At 63.7% G+C, this 9876-nt stretch overlaps 1 long non-coding RNA gene across 1 annotated transcript in view; it reads left to right on the forward strand.

Annotated features, from left to right (window-relative positions):
• The window catches only part of LOC142003374 (uncharacterized), a 28027-nt gene extending 21637 nt beyond the window's left edge, over positions 1 to 6390 (forward strand). The window contains exons 2-3 of the long non-coding RNA XR_012642815.1: positions 2732 to 2823; positions 5380 to 6390. This is a non-coding gene — a long non-coding RNA (uncharacterized LOC142003374). The remainder of the gene's footprint in view (positions 1 to 2731; positions 2824 to 5379) is intronic.
• Positions 6391 to 9876: the final 3486 nt, after the last annotated feature.

The raw sequence follows: 9876 nt of genomic DNA on the forward strand, positions 1-9876 counted from the left end.
AGCAAGGGACTCTCTCGCCCAGCGACTCCATGGACCCAGGGCTCCTGGAGAGCCAGCTTTTGGGTGGTGGCAGCTTTAGTAAGTTACTCAGCGCCAAAGCCTGACACCGACCCTCACGTTCTGGCCCATGTTCTCAGCCACACGCTGGCTCCTTTGTCCCCTTCCTGCACCCTGCGCGACTGGTGTGTGATGGTGAAACAGCTGCCGTTTTCCACCCCAGCGCTGACTGATTCTTTGTGCTGAATTAGCAAGCCTTGTGCAGCAGCATTGCTGTGTTAAAAGCTGTTTCAGCCCTCCCCAGACATAGCTGCATTTCAGTGCTGGGTAAACAGGCCTCCTGTAGCACTGCAGTGCCAATGCTCCTCCTCAGAGCTGTCTGCATCTTAGTGCTGGGTGAAAACCTGCTATAGACAATGCGGATAACTACTGAGTCAGACAGGCGAGAAGTTGCTATAAAAAGGCCTTTTACACGAAATGTAATTTATTTTGGGCATTCTCTGCCTATTTTCCTTTTAAATGAATCACCAATTTCCGAGCGGTGGGGAAAATATGCTCTGAATTGTGGAGAATTTGCTCAATTTAAATCATTGTTATTATCGTTTCTCAGTTTACACAGGACTTTTTTCCTCCAGAACCTCTGGAGATGGTTAGAAAACACACAAAATGAGCTGACATTTTCCAACCCCAGGGAAGCGATGGAAAATGTTTCAGAAAGAGTTTAGCTAACTCGCTGGAGGGCTTCCTGTCCTCAGAGCTAGCCCCGCAGCCGAGCCTCGGCTGTTACGAGGAGCGTAATGTGTTCCCGATGTAGCCTCTCCCAAGCAGCATTGGAGTCGTTCTCCCTCAGCGCCGTGTTCACGAATTTGTTCACCCTGGGAGGAAAAGGTGACGCCGTGTCAGCCGCTGCCGTTGCTTCCATGTTCAGACGGCTCTGGTCTCATGGAGCCGCTTCTGCTTCCTGGCTCCTTGACTCACTCATGCCATGATCCTTCCTGCCTGGTGCTGTGTTGGTTGGTGGTGGGCTCCCTGCAGGGCTCCTGGCCCTGGTCCCCTGGAGTTGCCTCTCGGTGGTGAAAGCTGTTGGAATGCAGTAGTGTGGTCTAGTGGGTAGTGCGGCATATGGGAATTCAGGACACGTGGGTGCACATCCCCCCTCTGGGCCTGTTTTCTCCCAGCCTGGGGGTGTTTCGTTTGTAGACCCTTTGGGGCACGGGCTGCTTCCCACTGGCACAGTGTAGGCACCCATCTCGGGGGGTGGGGGGGTCTGTGAAGTTCAGCATAATGGGTTACGGTCTCCAGGCCCTGCTGGCAACGCCTGTTTCATAGATCGGTAGCAGGCCATTGGCAGAAAATAACGCCACGAGAAAGCCAGCTGGCCAGATGTGCCCATGGGGCAGGAGCCCCCTGGTAACTCAGCCCGGGGTCTGTGCTGAAATGTCCCGAGGTGTCTGGAGCAAGAGTGTCACCTTCCCGATTAATTAGTCCTATGGTAGCGCCGAGGCACCCAGACATGGCCCACAACCCCTTGTGCCGGGAGCTGTACGCTACGTATTAGGTGTTTTACGGTAGCGCCGAGGCACCCAGACATGGACAAGGGTGTCACTCTGGTCTCATAGAGCCGAGAGCCCTGCTCTTGTCCCCTCCTTTGTTACTAGCTGTGCAGGTGCTGGGGCAAGAGCCCGGCTATGACCCTCGGGTCGCACGCGGCCCAGGCCGACTCTGCCAGCCACCCGCAGCAGTTTCTCCCGGCGTGCCCCGCTCTGGCCGTGGGGTTGGGAGGAAGAGGCACTCCAGCGCCTGCCCCTCTTCCTCATCCCTGGGCGGGGGCGTGGCGAGGCAGGTGAAGAAGGGTCCTGGGCAGGGCTTGGCAGCGTGCTGGCTCTTGGGAGCGGGGCTGGAGGCCAGGGCGCCTGGCTTCTGTTAGCAGTGGAATCGGCGCAGCCTGGGCTTGGCGCACAGCAGGCTCTTGTCAGCCGTTGCAGAGCAGTGATTGTGCTCAGCTGCTGCGCCACACGGGGCCCCCTCCATCCTGTTCCCTCAGCCCCCCGTCATTCCGCCCCAAACAGACCCCTGCTGTCCTCGTCCTGGGCCTCCTGAGCAGAGGCAGCCGCGCCTGCCCTGCGCTGACTTCCCAAGGCCACCCTGCCCTGCAGCCCGGCGCCAGCTGGAGCGGGCAGGCCGGGCGGGCAGAGCATCGCTCGCAGGGGAAGGGTCGCCGGGCGCTGGGGGCCCTGGCAGGCGCAGCTGGAGAGTACGAGGCCTGAGAATGAAAAGGCGCTCGGGCAGGGTGGCTGGGAGCAGCCGAAGGCCCAGGGCCCCACCCTGCTGAGACGGGGTTTCCGGAGCTGCCACTTAATCTCAGTGCTTTCTCAAAGCTATTTTTAGGGTCATCGTTAACTGCTCCAGAAACAAGCTGGGCGGCCCTGGGGGGAGGGGAGAAGGAGGGCTGAGTGGAGGGGGCGGCTTGGGGGGGCGACACTCCAGTCTGTCTCGCAGAGCTGGGGGTCCCAGTGTGGGCTTGGCTCCAGGGCAGTCGTGGGTATAGGTGGGGTGCGGATCAGATGGGGGGGGTCTCAGATAGGATGGAGCAGGGGGTGGGTCTCTGATCAGATGGGGGTCTCCAATTGGATGAAGTTGGGGGGGTCTCTGGATGGAGCAGGGGGGTCGTCTCCCTCAGGTGAGGGAGTGTCCCTGGGCAGCTGCTCACCGTGCCTTGCCTTCTTCCCCGCAGGTATTGGTGGTTCTGATCTGAAGTGGTGAACCCAGAAGGGAGCGGGGAGCCCCTGCCCCCCCCCAGAGGCTGCCCATGCCCCTGTTTGGCTGGTGAGTCCCTGCTCTCCCCCAGGGCTTTGGGGTGCCCCAGGGACCGGCACACAGCGCCTCTGCTCTAGCTAGCTGGGGCATGGAGGAGGCGATGCTGCTTCCTTTCACCGCCCAGCCTGGGGCCTGAGCTGCCCAGGGGTACAGTAGCTGTGGCTGGAACCCAGCTCCCCCACGTAGCAAATCTTTGCCTCCTGTCTCTGCAGACAGCAGACACAGCACACAGCTGCCCGAGGCTGGGATGAGCAGTCCCTGTGCAGTGCTGCTGTTTTATGTTGCAAACAGCTGCCACACCCCACTCCAGAGGCAGCTGCATCCCAGCACCAGGCAAGGGTCCCTATATAAACAGCCCTCCCACCCCACCCCAGAGGTGGCCGCGCTGCTCTGCTAGTGGAGCATGTGTGACAGGCGTGGAGCTAGAAGGACAGGTCACCGAATGATTCTCCTCTGCGGGCTTGTGGGGGCTGAAGGAATGAGCGGGGGAGGCGCAGGAGGGAGGAGTGGGGCCCCCGTCAGGTCAGATCCCCCAGCATCTGCGGGGAGGACGGTGATAAGGAGCGTGGCTGCGGCTGGAGGAGGAAGGAGTTAAGCCCACGGCAGTGCCAGGCAGAGGGGGATGGGGCTGCGGTTTGGCGGGTGGGTGCCTCCGCCGGCTTCTAGGAAACAGCGTCAGCCCAGCCCAGCAGCGCAAAGTCATTTCCTCGCCATGGGTGCAGCTGCCAACTTCCCCTGGGTGCCAGGCCTGGCCCACCCGGTCCTGGGTCCAAGGCGGGTCCAGGGCCGGGAAGGGGCCCTGTCCCAGGCCAGCAGCAATGCTGGAGCATGCAGGGCCGGGGAGTGGCGCAGGCAGCTCAGCTTAGCAGCCCCTGTGCCAGTCGCCAGTCTGCTTGGTGCTCAGACCCGATGTCATGCCAGTCTCCCCTGGCCCTGGGCCTGCCCGTCCTCACTGGCCATGAGACGGCGTCAGAGAGTGCACGTGGCACGGGGAAGAGACGTTTGCATGCAAGACGAAGAGCGGGCATGGTCTCTGCCTCTTTGAGTGTGTGTGTGTGAGAGACAGCCTGAGCGAGCAGGGTGTGATTGCTGTGCCTGGGGGAGTGATTTCTGCATGTGGGGTGTGATTTCTTCGTGTGGGAGCATGATTGGCCTGGGGCCGGCAGGGCTGGCCAGCTGTGTGCATGGGTTAGTCTGTGTGAGCGGGGTGTGTATGATTTCAGTACCTGGGATGTGATTTCTGTGTCCAGGGGAGTGATTTCTGCATGTGGGGTGTGATTTCTGTGGGGATGTGTGATCAGCCTGGGGTTGGCGGGTTGGCTGTCTGTGTGGGGGGTGGTCTGTGTGAGTGGGGTGTGATTTCTGCATGTGGGGTGTGATTTCTTCGTGTGGGAGCATGATCGGCCTGGGGCCGGCAGGGTTGGCCGTCTGTGTGTGAGTCAGGCTGTGCAAATAGGGCGTGTATGATTTCAGCGTGTCGGCCTGTGATCGGCCTGGGGCTGGCGCTCGGGTGTGGCACGGGTGAGATTTCGTACGAGGGAGCCTGTCAGGAAGCACAGGTGTGAGCTGTCTGTGGGCCCAGGCTGAAGCACAGCACAGCCACCCGCCACGCAGGGTGTGAAGCCGTGCCCGGTGCCCTAGGCCTACGGTGCTCACTGTTCTGGGCCTCACAATTCGGGACAGCTTGGTCCGGGCCTCCCTCTGGTGCCCCTTCCCGCTCTGCCCAGCCCTGGCAGTGTCCCACCTCCCTGGGGCCCAGTGCGGTTTGCGCTGGCTTTGCCCCATCCCGGGATGCTGAGACGCAGCCTCCCCCGGCTGGCCCAGCACTGAGCCAGACTTCACAGCTGCTGGAGTGGAAAGGAAAAGCACCCCTCTGTGCTGCTGGAGGTCTGCTCTCCCCGCCCCTGGGGCATGCTGCATGCCCAGCCCTGCAGCGGGGCACCCGGGCGGCACCCCAGGCTGTGAGGGAGGGGCGGGGCGGGGCGGCCATTTCCCAGCCAAAAGAGCAGCCAGCTTGGTCTGGCATCGGACCGGCAGCGAGTCCAATCCTGAGGTCGAGGCAGGAGGAGAGCGGGAGGGAGAAACTTTGACACCCCCCCTTTTTATTCCCTGAATCCCATGGGGGGCTGCCCCACCCCAGCATATGTTACAAAGTTACACTGTGCCCCCTCCCAAGCACCCTGGGAGGTAGAGAGTGGCCCATGTGCACCAGCCATAGCCCCAGGCCCCTCTGCAGACGGTGTGGGGAGACCCGCCCCCCCCCATTCACAAGGGATTGGTAGGACTGGTGTGCTGGGGGTGAGCTGTAAGGGCAGGCTCACTCCTTGCTGAGCCAGCACAGCACTAGGGGGTGCTGTGCTGCTTGGAGGTGAGTCAGGGAGGGCCCCCCTGTATACATGGCACCCGCGCCCCACCCCAGAGGTGGCTGCATCTGAGCACAGGGCACCATGCTGGGGGGCGGGAGGCGCTGCAGACGAGTGTATCTGACCTGTTCTTGACTCACCAATCACAGGCGCGGGCGGACGCTGCTCCTGATCCTGTCTCCTTCCTCTCTTGTCTTTTCAGCTTGCTGGATGGGTCTGGGGTCTGCCCCCAGCAGGGGCAGCAGCCAGGCCAGCTTCTCCTGCCCCTGCCAGCTGGGGTTCCTGGTGATGCGATTTTTATCCTACCACCCGAAATCACATTGCCAGGGATTTCCAACGGGCAGTGAGCCACAGCACCCTGGGGACGGACTGGCTAGCGGGACGGCCAGAGCCATTCCTGCCCTCTGCTGCCAGCTGCAGGAGCCGAGGTGAAGAGGAGCACCTATCACAGTAACCCAGGCCGGAGCTGGCTGCAGGCAGCTGGGCGTGGAGGCGCTGGTGGGTCCGGTACGGGGCAAGAGGCGGGGAGACCCAGGACAATGGAGGGGAGCTGTGGGCAGGTGATGAGGATGCTCGGGGGTGGGGGGAACTGAGGACCAGGGCCTGGTGTAGCCGATCCCTGAGCTGCCCCCTGCCCCAGTGCCGCCCGACGCTGGGGTGCAGGGCTTAGCTCACCTGTGAACAGAGTTCTCATCTGCATCGTGTTCACAGTGGCTAAGTTCCGCCCCCTGGGGTCCCCTCCTCTGCAGCTGGGCGGTTCCCCAGGGGCAGGGGGAGCGTCTTGTGCCTGGCGTTGTGGGGCGGGGGGGCAGCAGGACTCCTGGGTTCCTGTCCCCTGGGGGCCCTGTATGCCGCGCTCCTGGGCTCTGCCTCCTGTGCCTACTGAGCTGATACTCAGTCGCTTTGGTTAAACTGGCTCAGTTCAGCAGGAACAGGAGTCTGGCCCCAGCCTCGCGCTGGACTGGAGTCCCCACGAGCCTCGCTGAGAGCCCACGTGCCAGGTGATCTCTCCCCAGCCAGGTGCTTGGTCTTGGGGGGGATCCTGAGCCCCTCCCTGTTTCCCCCTCCTCCTCTGTGCTTTCCATCTCCGCTCTGCCTCTGCTGTCCATCAGGTTGGGCCTGGGGCGCCCGCTGTTGGGCAGGGCAGGAGGGAGGGGGCGGTTGCTGTCTGCACCAGGGGACGCGCCAGCTGCCCCTGCAATAAACACGGCTGACCAGACTGAGTCTTCGCGTTACTTCTTGCAGGGTGGCCTGATGGATGTGCAGAATGGGCCTGTCCCGTGGGGGGCGGGGGAGCAGCCGGGTGTGCAGGGGGGGAATGTCCCCCAGCAAAGAGTGAGCGCAGGGGCTGGGAATCCAAGGTCCTGGTTCCAGTCCCACCTCAGGAAGGGAGGGGAGCTGCTCAGGGAGCCAAGCCCCCCAGGTCCTCTTCCCAGAGGCCGGAGTGTCCTGTGACCTGGTGGACTGGGGGGCGGGATTGGTTCTAAGCCAGTCTCTGTGCAGCTGAGACTTGTGGTTCTGGAACCCAGCGTAGGCTCCAGGCCGTCCAGCTGGGATGAGAGCTGCCCCAGGAGACCCGGCTCCTATGCTGGTGGTTTCTCCATCACCACTGCCACCTTTTCCCAGGAGCTGTGCACGGGGGGACTGAGGAACAGCCCCAGAGGCCAGGAATGGATGGGGATCTCCTGAGACACAGGCGGAAGCAGGCCACTGGAATGCCACCAGCGGTCCCTGTAAGTTGAGGCCTTGGGTGGCCGCCCAAGAGACTGAAGTGCCGCCCGGCAGATTCGCAGAGCACCCGCACCTGGCAGCATGTGTTTCCGTGGGGCGTGCACATCTGCACACACATCCATGCACCTAAAATTTATTCTGCACATGGATAGAAAAAATTAGAGGGACCCCTGCCACCTGCCCAGCATGGAGGGGGCTCCTGGCTCCTGCGAGAAGCTGGGGGTCAGATCCTGTTCCTTCCTGCACAGTGAGGAGGAACTGAGGGATGGTTTCCATGCCCCCGCCAAAGCCGGTGCAGGCCATCAAAGCCACAGCCCTGTGTCCCGGGACGGGAGTGGGTTTCGGTTCCTCCTTTGCAGCACTGTTAAGAAACCAAGCAGTGGGAGGGGATGTACAGTGCCTGTGCCCCTCCCCGCAGCCCTCCACGTGCAGCCCAAAGAGGAGACGGTTGGGAGAACCACAGGCTTCCTGGAGCAGCCCCTTGCGGGAACATGGCACTGCAGGGATATTGTGACACAAGGTGAGGGGACGGCTTAGGCAGCACCCTCTGCCTGGAAGGGCTCAAAGTAGGCTAATCCACTGACCACGTGATGTGGGGAGCATATCCGCCCCCCCGCCGTGCCTCAGTTTACTGAGCTGTAAAGTGGTGATGAATTTGACCTGTTCAGTGCGGGGGGGCCTCGGTGCCAGGGTGGCCTTTGCTCAGACACAGGAATGTTCTTCCCATGGCCTCAGCTGCTGCGCTACATGATGCCCATGAGCCCAGGTGTGTGAAACAAGCCAGGACAGGGTCTTGGAAACAGCCCTGGAAGCACTGAATGAGCAGTGCACAAAGCTGATCCCGGCCCCCGCCCGCCCAGCTCAGCCCCGGCCCACGCAGCCCCTCCAGGGCAGCCCCCTGGGCGCATTCCTGGCCCAGCGCAGCTCAAAAGAACGTTCCACAGCAAGTTGAGGCCTCGTGGCCCATTAGTGGATTAAGGGGAGCTGATCCCGATCCCACCCATGTTGAGTCACGGGCTGGTTGGTGCTTAGACCAGTGTGGCCTTGTGGCAGGCGGTGGTACGGCTGCACTGTGCGGAGGCAGGCTGGTCCTACACTATGTGGCCTCGCCAGTCAGCACAGAAAGGGTTGGGTGCAGGACCTGGTGCCTCTGGGTCCATGAGCCAAGCCTGGCCAAGTCCGAGGCTCACTCGGCCTGGCTGGTCTCTGCCCTGCATGGAGTGAGGTTTCTGGGCCTCAGCACAACCAGGGCTGGCGCGAATTATTTGCCCGGCAGAGGCCGGAATCAGTTTTGCCGTGCGCACCAAGGCTTGTGCCGATGGGCACCACAGGCCTCTTAGGCACCACCCAGCCCCCGCCCCACCCCCAAAGCCATCCCCAGAGGCCGCCAGCGGCTTCCTGCCAGAATGCCTGGGTTCCTGGCCCACCTTGCCACCGCCCCCACTGTGTGTGTGGGTGGGTGGGGCGGGGGCACGGCACAGGTATCGAGGGGTGTTTGGGCCTAGCGGTGCCTCGGGCTGCCCCCTTCCCCAGCCCAGGCCTGGGCAGCAGGTGGGGCGGCGGGGGGGGGGGGGCAAGCGGGGGTCACACACCAGCAGCTGAGAAAGGCCTGTCAGGAAACCACCCGCCTGGGCCGCTTTGATCTGAGCTGGTGCTGGAAATAGCCCTGACGGAAACGGTGCTCCTGAAACCAAAGCCAGCTGCCCCCCCCCCCGCCCCACCCGACCCCAGCGCAAATCTGAGCCAGGCCCAGCCCCGCGCCAAGGGCATGGGGCTGGGGCTGGGGCTAGTGCCAGCGCTGGGCTGTGGGGCTGTGAGCGCAGCCGCCCTGGGCGCTGGATGAGCCTCTTGGGCCTGTGGCTGAGCGGACCCAGCTGTGAGACGAGCTCCGGTTCCAGGAGCCCAGGCACAGCCAAGGGCACAATAGCCCGTCTGGTCTCCTCCCCCCCGCGCAACCCCGCACCCAGCCCAGCTGCTGCAGCGGCTCCGTTGCCAGCCCTAGCGTGCGCCAGGGTCTGGTTTCACACCACCTGGGGGGAGGGGGCGGCGCTGCTGGGCCGGGCCCCCCCCCCCCCGCCCTCAAAACCGGGCCCGCCAGTGCCCCGTGCCGGAGAGCTGGTTTTTCCCACACCGCCCACCAGCCAGGCGCGGGGCAGGGCCTGGTGCACGTGTGTGTGTGTGTGTGTGAGAGAGCGACAGACAGACAGACAGACACCGACTGAGGCACAGCGCCGGGGGGGGGGGGGGCATTGCTGCAAAAGCAGCGCTGGAATCCGGGCTGCCCCCCCCCCGGTAACCACCAGTCCCCGCTCCCCCTCCCCGCCGTGCGGAGCCGCCAGTGGGCGGGCAGGGCCGAGAACAGCCCCGGAGCGGAACTCGGCGCAGCCGCACGTAGCTCACGGGAATGGGCGCTGCCGGGCGCCCGCGGGCCGGTCGGTGGGGGCTTGGCGCCCCCTAGCGGGCCGCAGGGGCAGAGGCGGCCGGGAGCTGCTAACCGGGGTACACAGGCAGGAGCCGAACCCCGGCGTTCTGCACGCCCCCCCCGGCGCCCGCCTCGAGCTGGGCACAGAACCCAGGCGTCCTGCCCCTTGCCCCCCCTCCCCGAACTGGGCAGCGAACCCAGGCGTCCTGCCCCCCCCCCGCCCCCCGGCTGCGCCTCCAGAGCCCAGCCTCTGGCGCGCGCTCTCTCTCTCTCTCTCTCACACACACACACACACACACCCCGCCCCCCCCCCCCCCGCTGGTTATTTAATGGGCTGGGGTGAGATACCGTCCCCTTCACTGTCTGTACAATGCCGGGCACTTAGGGCTTCCCCTGCCCTGGCGCTCTCCCGTTACACCCCACACACTCAGCAGCCCTGACCCTAGGTGGGGGCTCAGGAGCTCCGTTACACAGCCCGGGGCCCAGCCCTACTGGCCCATTATAGCCAAGGGCCTGGAGCAGGTGTGGGTGGGGCCAGCTGCCAGC

This window comes from Carettochelys insculpta, chromosome 29 (genome assembly GCF_033958435.1).
Source record: "Carettochelys insculpta isolate YL-2023 chromosome 29, ASM3395843v1, whole genome shotgun sequence".
NCBI classification, from domain to species: Eukaryota; Metazoa; Chordata; order Testudines; family Carettochelyidae; genus Carettochelys; species Carettochelys insculpta.